The sequence below is a fragment of the Triticum urartu genome, chromosome 7A (assembly GCF_056163025.1).
Source record: "Triticum urartu cultivar PI428250 chromosome 7A, HENAU_Tu73, whole genome shotgun sequence".
NCBI lineage: Eukaryota > Viridiplantae > Streptophyta > Magnoliopsida > Poales > Poaceae > Triticum > Triticum urartu.
Genome location: NC_141879.1, coordinates 71,986,313 through 71,998,441, shown reverse-complemented (window position 1 = coordinate 71,998,441; position 12,129 = coordinate 71,986,313).

The following is a 12,129-nucleotide window of genomic DNA, read 5'->3' as shown; positions in this document are numbered from 1 at the left end:
TCGGTAGTTAGTACCTAGATGGCATCCTCTATCTTGCTGAATTCTCAATACAATGGTCTCTTGGAGATCCATATGATGTAACTCTTTTTGCGGTTTGTTTGTTGGGATCGGATGAACTTTGATTTTATGATCAGATCTATCTTTTTATATCCATGAAAGTATTTGAGTTTCTTTGATCTCTTTTATGCATGATTTCTTATAGCCTCATATTTATTCTCCGATATTTGGGTTTTGTTTGGCCAACTTGATCTATTTATCTTGCAATGGGAAGAGGTGCTTTGTCGTGGGTTCGATCTTACGGTGCTTGATCCCAGTGACAAAGGGAACCGGCACGTATGTATCGTGGCTACTAAGGATAAAATAATGGGTTCTATGTCTACATAGATAGATCTTGTCTACATCATGTCATCGTTCTTATTGCATTACTCCGTTTCTCCATAAACTTAATACACTAGATGCATGCTGGATAGCGGTCGATGTGTGGAGTAATAGTAGTAGATGCAGGCAGGAGTTTTCTACTAATCTTGGATGCGATGCCTATGTAATGATCATTGCCTGGATATCGCCATGATTATTTGAAGTTCTATAAATTTCCCAACAGTAATTTGTTCACCCATCGGTTGCTACTTTTCTCGAGAAAAGCCACTAGTGAAACCTACGGCCCCCGGGTCTCTTTCTCATATTATTTGCCTTCGCGGTCTATTTTATTTGCCTTCGCGGTCTATTTTATTTGCCTTTTATTTTTAGATCTATTAAACTAAAAATACAAAAATACCTTGCTGCATTTTATTCTTATTTATTTTATTTGGCGTTCGATCTATCAATCTACTACAATTTATCTCACATCTGTTTGCCTATCTTGAGGCGTCGTTACCCGAAAGGGATTGACAACCCCTTTAACACGTTGGGTTGCGAGGATTTGTTATCTGTGTGCAGGGGTTATTTACGTTATGTTGCTTGGTTCTCCTACTGGTTCGATAACCTTGGTTTCATATCTGAGGAAAATACCAACTGTTGTTGTGCTGCATCATCCCTTCCTCTTTGGGGAAATACTGACGTAGCTTCGAGCCGCATCAGCGGGGCCTGGCCCCCGCGGGTGCCGACGACAAGGGCGGCGTGGGTCGCCCGAGTCCACGCCATCCTCATCCGGCGCTCCTCTAGCGCCACCACCTTAGAGAAGGTAGGCTCCGGGATGAGGGTGAGGTTGGAGGCGGCGTTTCCAAAATCCTCGTTGAGGCCGGCGGTGAGGGTGCTGATGAGGAGCTCATCACCAACCGTCTCCCCGAGATCGCGGAGCTCATCGGCAAGCCTTTTGAGGCGCATGCAAAAATCGTTGATGGACGAGTCAAGCTGCTGGCACCCGTAAAACTCACCGTGGAGAAGGACATTGCGCTGCAGTTTGTTGTCGGTGAAGAGGCCGTTGAGCTTGGTCCAGACGGTGTAGGCGTCGTCGTCATCATCCACCATGGTGTGGAAGAGGTCGCTGGAGATGGTGAGGTAGAACTACGGATGATGGTGGCATCGAGGATCATCCACTCCTCGTCATTGATCATGAGGCTTGATTCCATGGTGTCGTCGACGTGGCCATGAAGGAGGTACTCAAGAAACACCAGCGAAAAATACCGCTTCCAAGCGGAGTAGGAGGCGGTGGATTGATCAAGCTTCACCGGGACACGCTCCTGGATGTTGAGGTCCCGGACAAGGGTGACATCGGGACCATCGAAGGGGTTGGAGACGGTGGAGGAGGAGGAGCTCATGGCGCGGGTTGTGGAGTTAGGGTTTGGGAGCGGCGGCTCGAGTGAGAGGCGACAGCTCGGGTGTGGTGTGGCTCAGGTGGGAGGGGAGCGGCTCGGGTGGGGGGGGGGGGGTTGGGTGCGGGTGTAGGGAGGAGGAGTGGAGGCGGAAGCGGGACAGCGGCGGCCGGCGGCTGGTGGCGGCGGCGCAGGAGGTGCGCGGTGGCGACGGCGACGGGTGGCGGCTGCAGGAAGTGAGCAGGGCGGCGGCGCAGGAGGTGCGTGGCAACGACGGCGGCGGGTGGCGGCTGCAGGAAGTGAGCAGGGCGGCGGCGGCGGCGGTGGGTGTCGGCTCCAGGAAGTGAGCAGGGCGGCGGCGCCCGGCCGTAGTGATGGCGGCGCGGGGGCGCGCGGCAGCGACGGCGGCGGCGGTGCAGAGGGCGCGCGGCGGCTAGGGTTTAGGCGAAAACACATGCGATAGATACCATGTAGAAGGACAAGTATGGACTGTGCAATCATAATGCATTGATCGGTGCACCAAGCACGTATATATGGGTACAAAGAGAAACCACAACCTCAACTATACAAATGAGCTGGAAAGTGGGCCCAATACACAATATACACATAACAATATATTCAACAGGAACCAACTAGCAATCCCTGCGTTTGTTACGCCAGGTGGGAGAACCCTGATCAGTGTTAGAAGGGAGAGAGAGGATTGGTGGAATTGTTCATTGTATTACTTGAGCCTCGTGGGCATATATATAGGAGTACATGGTCAACTTGGAGTACAATACAAGCCGGAACATATCCTAGTATGTCCTATTTCCTAACTAAACATAATACTCAACATTCCCCCGCAGTCACAACAGTAGCGACGCAGACGGTGAGACTGGAGAAGAATCCGAAGGCAAGCCGGCGGACACCCCCCATAGTCGTAATGGTCGAGCATCGCGGAAGTCATGGCTGGAGTGGAAACCGACGAGTTTGCTCAAGCAAAGCGGTAGCCCTTTGTGCCGATGTCGATATAGCCGAGAGCGTAGGGTGGTGTAGCCATTGTTGAGGTAGTTGTGCGAGGGACGCCGTGGTCGATGTCGAGTCGGGGTGGCCAGTGTCGAGGTAGTCGCCGTGGACCGGGAAGAAGAGCGGCGGCGGCGGCATGAGGAGGCGGCGGCGGCTAGGTCAGAAGCACGGCGACGGTGCCCGAAATAGGTGAGGAAGAACCCGACAGCATGACGAAGACCGACGCGGACGGTGGCGTTCCCGCGCCTAGGGAGGCGGCGCGACGCATACCACATAGAAGTCGACGTGCGGGGATGACGAAGTAGACCGCGCGCCCTTACGACCCGAAGGGGCGACGCAGCGGTAGAGTGCGGGTCGGGGCGACGGCGGGGAAGACCTCATGACGATTGCAGGGACCGCGTGGCACGCTCGCTACAGCCCGACCGAGCGACGCAGCGGCAGCGCGAGGGTCGATGCATCCTCGGGAACGACCTGGGGCGGATGGCCTCGAGGCAGCGGTTGACCGCGGGCCGCGGCACTACGGCCCGAAGAGGCGACGCAGCGGTAGCGCGCGGGTCGGTGCAACCACGAGAACGGCCTCATGGCAGCGGCGAGGACCACGTGCCGTGGCGCTACGGCCCGAAGAGGCGACACAGCGGCTGCGCGGATCGATGCTATCGCGGGAAAAACCATGGGCAGCGACACTGCGGTCAGTAGGGACGACACAGTTGCAGCCCGTGCTAAATCGGTGGATAGGCGCACAAACTGTACGACGATCTTCATGTAATCCGGCACGGCACACGTCAGACACCGGACGTTGCAACAGCCTGCGACCAGGCTTGGACACGTACTGCAGGAAGGCATAAGAGGAGTCTCCACTAGCACGGGACGCACCATGCATGGGTACCCAACGTGCATGCATTCGGAACGTGGCCACGCTGTGGATCGGTGGGCTGGGGCGGTCGACCGGGCAGCCAAGCACGCCTGTGCAGGACGTGTGACTCACGGACCAACGCGGCGAGGACGACGGGTCACGCACGACCGCGTGAGCGACCACATCTGGCTCGGGCATGAAATCTGGAGCGCCATGTGACACCCGATCCAGTCCAAGTGTAGTAGTGGGGCATTGTTGATGACGAACGGCGGCGAGCGACTCAACCTGGTCTATAGATCGGAGAACCAAAAAAGAACACTGATGAAACGATCGGCGAGAGAGAAAAAACCCGGATCAAGGATCGGGGAAAAGACTCTAGGGCAACCGGTCAACATGACCGGCGAAGGAACCCTAGGTACGGGCGGCGCGGCCCCCGGCGGCGTTCATGGAGGCCAACCGTCCCGGGGGCGGCACGCGGGTGCGGAAGTGGCAGCGGCTAGAGTTTAGGATCGATTAGGCTGATACCATGTTAGAGGGGAGAGAGGAATTTGATGGAATTGTTCGTTGTATTACTTGAGCCTCGTGGACATATATATAGGAGTATATGATCAACTTGTAGTACAAGATAAGCCGAAACATATCCTAATCTATCTCGTATTTCCTAACTAAACATAATCTATATCTATATCTATACCTATTAATAAAGTAAGGTGTGTTTCTCCGCTTTTTTCAACCGTTCACCAACGAAAAGATTTTTTTCTTTTATCCGAGATGGTACTGATTTTTTTTTTTGCTTTCGTGTGCTAGAAAAGAAAAACGGGTTGTCCAGATTTCATACCTGGGCCGGGCGTTGAGACCCAGTGCAGCAAGGCCACTTATTTTCCTACGCACACAGCTGGCAGGACCCTATTTACCGCACAGAGCATCAAATAACCAAAGTTTCGCACAAGTCGCCTAATACTGGGCCGGCCAATTTTCGCTTTATCTTGTATTCTGTCTTTTTCTTTCCTAATTATTTTTATGTTTTACCCTTCAAAGTTTAATTTCGTTTTTTTCTTTTCTAATAAATTCGAAATTTTCAAAAAACTTCAGAATTTTAATTTTTGATTCAAGTTATCGATAAATATTCGAATGTCTAAAAAACAATTGTTTTATAAAAGTTCAGAACTTTGTTTTTGTTCTGAAACTTGTTCAAAATAAAACAAAAGTTCCCAATTTTTCAAAAAATGTTTATATTTTATGCAATTATTCAAAATTTCCTATGTTTCTTTGTGCATTTAGAAAAATGTTTTTTTGTGAAATGGTTACGAAATTAAAATAATTTTCTTAATTGAAAAAACATTTTCAAAAACTTTCTGAATGTTCAAAACATGTTACAATTAAAAAAATGTTCACTAATTCAAAAAATGTTCAGTTTATTATAAAAGTTTCATGTTTTCAGAATTTTTTTGTGAATTTAGGAAAATATATTCCAATTTAAAATTTTGCTCATGTCTTTTGGGAATATTCAGAATTTTCAAAAACTGTTTGAAATTTCAAAAAAAGTTCATGTTTCGAAGAATATACGCAAATTCATTCTTATTTTTTATGATAGGTTTAAAAAATTAAAATATGTTTCAAATCTGATGCTACATTATGTTCTTACATATCCGCGCTTGCCATGGGTCAATAGAACGTGTTTGTTCAACTAGCTAACAGCATGTCATCGAGTCTTTGATTTATGCGCTGCAATTAGTAATACATTTGGTTACGCTGTGATAGGAGACGCCGACCAACCCCACTACTATCAAGATCTCATCGGCCAAACATGACTCACAAGAAGACCGCGGCTCCTAGCTTTGTCGGCCACCACTACGGAGACTATTTTTGGAAGACCCATCATTTCTCTCCCGTTGCTTGTCGTAATAAATATCTCCTGTTGCAACGCACGGACATATGCGCTAGTACTCAACAATCAGTGAAGGTGTGGTTGCTCGTGCCTTCATGTCTTGGCCACGATGCATGTAAGAGAGGGACCAAGAGTCACAGTGGGGATGGTACTGCGAACTGTACGTGTGTGTTTGCCAAAAAAAAAAACTGTACGTGTGTGCATGCATACACACAGGCCAGCGCTGAGAGAGACCACAACATGCGCACCCCTCAGGTACGCCGTTGAAGGCGAAACCAGCCCAGCAGCAGCCTCATTGGCACCACCACCAGCCCAGCAGCGAACCAACGGTGACGCCTGGCCCAATCGTACGAGGTATCCTTCATCCTTCAATGACGATCGAATAAAAGGTACGATGATGCCCTCCGCTGTGCCGTGCATCGCTCCCCACGCCGCCAGGCAGCCATGAACGCGACGCACGAGCAATTCATCATACTTCCTCGAAGTTAACATGAAGTTGGATTATTTATTTTGAAACAGAAGAAGTAAATATTAAGTTGAAGCAACGACGGGTTCATCTCACTTTCAGAGGCCAAGGCGCACACGCAGCCATTGTGGGGTGGGTAGGTATGATGGGCGCGCGCCGTGCGATTAGCGTCGGCTTCATTCGGACTTCAAAGGACTCCGGACGACTCATGTATTGGAGTACTAGATTTAAGGCTGCTTCCAACGTATTGCTGGTTACATGAGGTGCTAATCACATTAATAACTTTAGCAACTAAAGCCCTCAATACATAGATGCTTAAGTTATTGGTGCTAAGCATCCTTCATTTAATGATTTTGCAACTAAAATTTTTCATGCATTGATGGGATTTTTTCATTTAAGTGTTTTGTCTAGGTTCTCGTACTTGCATTGTTTCTTTCTGGAGTCATCACACTCACCTCTCTTCTCTTAATTACCTTTCCATATCAGATTTTTTACCTACATGGCAGCCTTAGCACCTGTACAAAATGAAGTATTGAGAGAGGCCTAAACGTCCACTCTCTACACATAAGTTCTTGCATTCAAGATGGTCTGTCTAGGGATGTTTGGTTACAACCCTGAGGAAGAGCTTTTCTCTTCTAATCATGCCTTGAAGTTGGATCACAAATTGACTGATCACCAACATCTCCCATTCAAAGCAGTGTTTGGCTGATAACCTAAAACCACGCAAAAGGGTACAACGGCCACATACAGTGTTTGGCTCATGATTTTGCCTGGGGTGCATTTAAAGCCGTATTATCTTCATAGTACGATTATTACACTCAGACCTCATTCGGTTTGGAGGATTTTCATAGGAAAAACATAGAAACAAGGAGTCTGGAGGAAATTTTCCTATATATGCATTCGGTTTATAAAAAATGTGTATAGGAATTTCGTAGGAATACTATTTATTTCCTGTGTTTTTGGAGAAAACTACACATCCACTCAAAGCTCATTTTACGCATAGGAACGAGGCAAGTCAATTCCTTATAATGACAAGTGCCATCCTATCAAATTCCTATACTATTCCTAATTCCTATGTTTTGATTTCCTCCAAACCAAATGAGCCCTCAGGCAACAATGAGAGGAGGCGGAGGGAAGCTTGAGCGTCCAATTTCACACGCTTGCGTCAGGCAGCTTCGCAAGAGGAAATATCCGAGGCAGGCTATAGGGCAATGGCTCCGGCTAGGTAATCTGGGCCCGGGTAGCAACCAAACATACCCTTAGAGTGAAGTTGACAACGGGATCACAACATGCAGATACATGTAGACTGGATCAAAGAAGATTCAGCAAAGACCAACACCGACTGAATCCCGTGAGATATGAGGAAGTGTATCGGGCAAGAGGAACGCGGACGGGAGAAGATGTCGGGGTGTGTCTCCAATGAATCTCGCAGGATTCAGTAGGTGGTTGTCTTTGATGGATCTACTTAGATTCGGTCTTCATTCGTCGATGCTCATGTGTCTTGAGATTTGATCCTTTCGATCTACACATCTCTTCATGGGTGACGGTTGATGTAATAATGCGCTGGTCCTATAGTGTCTTAGCAAGACTACTTTCCGACTGTCTCCTACAACAAGTTTTCGCTCGCTGGCGGAGGACCCCTGGGCGGCGGCCCGGTCGGTGAGGCGGCGCCGTCTTTCGGCGAGTGGCGCACGCGGGAGGTGTGGGTCGGCCCCCTCGGCTGCTCGGGCAGCGAGGTCCGTGTGGGCAGTGGTCCCGGCACGGCGAGGTTCCCCCTTCTCTGCTCCAGATTTGAAGGACAGGTTCCCCCACCCTCTCTGCTCTCCCTCGCTGGATTCGCCTGACTTCGGGCCTCTAGTCGCCGGATCCGGCGCGGGTAGGGTGCTTCCCGAGCTGGTGGTGTTGGACGAGCCTGGGGAAAACCCTTGTTGGTATCCCCAACGTGGCGGCGGCGACGCCCTTCCTGCGTCGTTCTGCTCGTTGGAGTCGCAGCCGTGGGCTCTCCCCCACACCCCGCCCATGCCTCCTGGGCGAAAGCTCAAATCCTGGCTTGGGATGGGCGGTGGCAGCGCCCGGTGCGTCGTTTCCTCCTTGGAGGCGCCGTCTGGGGATGTTTGGTGCTTTGGGGGGGGGGGGGTGTAGCAGTTGCAGGTGGGTGCCTGGCTTCTGTGGAGTCTGTGGTGTCCCTTCTATGCGGGTTTCAGATCTAGCCACAAGCTGCTCTGTGGTGGCATTTTGCAATGTCCCGGCGGGTTGGTGCCCTCGAGACTGGGCGGAAGGGGATCGGGTTCCCCTTCCCGGCAGTAGCCCAACCTATGCTTTAGCTCTCGGGTGAGTGTGGTTGTGTTCCATTGCTGGCCGGTCTTGAGCCCAACCTATGCTTTAGCACTCGGGTGAGTGTCTCTACACTTTGACGGTACGACGCCTTCGAGCCTAGGCGAGGGGAAGGGATCCCCTTCGGTGTTAGAGAAGGCATGTGTTGTGTCACCTCCAGTTCCTGGTTTCAGTCATGTGCCCGGCCTATTCTGGCGGCTGCTGATCCTCGTGGCTTCTTCCATAGTCGTTTTAGGGCCTTTGTGTAGTGGGCTTATCCTCAATTAGCTGATCTCCAATGTAATTCCATGTTCGCTGGTTGTAGGTGTAGCGTAGTAAGCTGCTCTGCTCTCTTTCTTGTATCCTTTAGCCGTTGCTTTGTTCGTGGTTTGCTCTTGTACTCCTGGCTAGTTGATGGCTTTGTTAATTCAAAGTCGGGCTCCTTTGGATCCTTTGTTCCAAAAAAAAGTCTTGCCCGGCTCCGGCGAGGGAGGCGCGATGACGATGACAATTAGAGGAGCTTTACCAGACTACCAGAACTAGCATTGCCGTTGGCCGCACCATGATCTTCTTTCCCAAATAAACCAAAGTTTGTTTCATTCCCTTTTGTTCATATGCTCTAGTATTTCTGACACATCATATACTAATCATTCGACCTAAAAATTGTGCCCTTGATAAGTTTTTATCAAAATAATGAAGTGGCATTTTGGAGAAAGTTGCTTATGAAAAACAAATTGAAGATTTTGTTTCAAGGACTACTAGAAGGATGCATGTTTATGCTGAATAATGTATTAATTTTGAGTTTTTAGAATGGCTAGCTTCTTGAGTATAAAATTTTCTTTTCCTAATTGCCAATGGTTATATTAAGAGCGTAATTTTGGATGTTGAACCGGGCCCCCGTTTTGGGTATTGAACAGGGTCACCGTTTTCTCGGGTACGGCCCTGCTCGATACCTTTGGGGAATTGGGGATGCACACGCCAGCGTTGTGAGAAATAGACCACAATGTACGTACGAGTACGACCTGTAAGCCATCCATGAATTGAAGGCCAGACCAGGGTATGGCAGCATCCCGCGATAGCTGCTGCCAATCCTGTCATCCTTCGATCGTACGATGATACCCTCCGCTGTGATGCGCATCCCCAATTCCCCATGCCGCCAACCACAGCGCCAGCCCTGCGTGAACGCGACGCATCATCGCCCGGGCAACGAAGCCGTCGTGTGGGTGGGTGGGTATGATGGGCGCACGCCGTGCGGTTGTGGTCGGATTCGTGTGGACTCCAAAGGCATTGGGCCGTCAGGAACATCTTCAATACTGACTCTTAAACTGGACACCACATCCATTCATGAATCGTTGAAGATTAGTCCGTGTATATTGATATGAGAGTCGGCCATCCAATCATGCCCGCATACTTTTACGAAAATTTTCAAATCTATAATAAAGATTCACCGTAAGTACAAAGCACCTCAAATATAATAAAAATTACATCAAGATCCATGGGCCGCCGAATGACCATTGCCGCCGCCAGAACGAGCCGCGGACGCACCGCTGTCGCCGCTCCCATACCGGAGCCGGCCTGACCTTGTCGATGATAGCCGGAAGTGTTCATCCACGTGCCCCTAAGGACCAGCGCCATGGAGCCGCATTCTTCGCCGTTGAATCCTTCAATCGATCTGAAGAACCTTACATCGTGTACGCACAGCTAGAAACCCTAGCCTCGTCGCCCCAAGGAGCTAGCAGGAATCTACGCCAGAGCTCCGTCTAATCCGTCCCAATGGATGAACTTAAGGAGGATGGGAGCACAAAATACGGACTCAAACAAGGAGCGCCGCCATCCGTGAAAATTCCACCCTTGCGAGGACTAAAACCCTACCTATCTACTAACGGGGTCAATACACTAGGATTCTCCTCCCCACCACCGGCCACCGGAGCGGCAGGCGGAGGGAAGGTGAATCAACTCGCTCACCGACGGAGATCAAGGTGAGGAAGGCTTTCCCAAGTCGCCTTAGGAGAGAGGAAAGAAAAGCCAAAACCAGATATTGGAATCTCCACGCCCGCATACATTTCAAAATGGATTTGAACAAACCAGACAAAATTCATGCAAACCAGACGTGTCGGTGTCGTCCTTATGGGGGGGGGAGCATGCAGAGTTGGCGACATCGTCGGTGCCCCAATCAAATTCCTCTGCGGCCCCGTCAATCTCCTCTAGCATGTCTTCTTTCCCCGCCTGCAGGATGCGGTGCCACCATCACTCGCGGCGGATTTCCCGGACGGCGACATAGGACAGGAGCATCGTCTTTTGCTCATCCACGTTCGTCACAGTGCTCATGCCAGCAATTAGCTCCTTTGCATGTCGGCGCTTGTCAAGGAGGCGCTAGTTGTACATCTGGTCGGCATGCGCCTACCGGAACGCAACCTCCCGCTCGAACACCATGTCGGTGTAGTGTCCCTGAGCATTGCCCATGGTGATGCTAGCCTGGACCGGCGAGGCGGTGGTGTTAGATCGTCTGAGTCGATGCCCTCCGGAGAGCTCGCCGGCAAGCCAGCCTGTATCCGGCTGGCTCCCTAGGCCACCCGGCCAGCTGCAATGCCGGAGAGTTCCGTCTTCTGTTCGAGTTTGAGGCGATGCCGGAGAGTTCCTTCTTTTGAGAGGCCACCCCAAAGAGCTTTGGAGCTCAAGCCCATGGCAGGTGTGGTGCAAAGAGGAGATCGAGAGCAGAGGTCTGGTGCGGTTGTTGCCTGACGTCTAGCCACATTTAAATAGCGGGCGGATGCCAAGCGCCAACCGGCGGGGTGTTTGACTCTGGCCGGTATGAGGACAGACGTGCGGCGCTCGGGGTGCCAGGGTAGGTTCCTCAGCAGACATGCTGGTTTTATGGAGGTTGGCGGGCGGGCGGACGGATGTGAGAGAACGCACATGCAACGTGTGGCGCTCTCGGCCGGCACGCCACTTCAGTGTCGATTCCAGTGAAAGGTCGCATCTACTCTGGTCCGGCATGAATGCGGCGCTGACGCCTTGTAGCGGTGCTGAGCACTTCCTGCGGGAAAGTTCACGGGTAAGGGAGAGGTTTTTGGATGGGCTAGGGTTGTCGGAACAGGGGGTGGTAGCGGTCCGGACGTCCGCAACCCCCGCCCACCCCCGTTTTGCTTCCGCTTTGCGGGAAAAAGGATGTCCGGAACGGCTAGCGGATTGATACAGGATTGAGTTGGATGGTAAAACACGTCTGAACCGCGTGGTCCAAATAGATACAAGCGGTTTGAGAGTCCACATGGGAGATGCCCTTAATATCTGTCTGCACTGTACTACTATAGGTTGTAACAGTTATGTGGGTCCTTTTAATGTTCTCTCTTTTAAGCGTGTGCATTGTACACAAAGGTTGTGCCATTCAAGATGGCCCGCCTAGAGTCTTGGACCCTGTTTGGATCACCATTTTCCTTTTAAATACCCTTCTAAAAAATACACGTTGGGCCCGTCATTTTATTTCCAGCCGAAATTTGCTTAGCCACCAGTATACGTGTAAGTTACACACATCTGTATTAATAACATACTCCTTTTGTTTCATAATGTAAAATATTTTTTGACACTACACTAGTATCAAAAGACGTCTACAATATGAGACAGAGAAAGTAGATTTCAAGCACGGCTTTCGGGGATATTTGGTTGCAACCTTGAGGAATGTGCCTGAGCTTTTCTTTTGTCTGAGCGTGCCCTGATGTTGTGTCACAAATTGACTGATCATATACATCTCTTTCAAAGCAGCGTTTGGTCGATAACCTGAAACCACACCAGAAAGAGTACAACCTGCAGATAGAGTTTGGCCCATGATTTTGCTACAAGACAGCAACCAAACAGA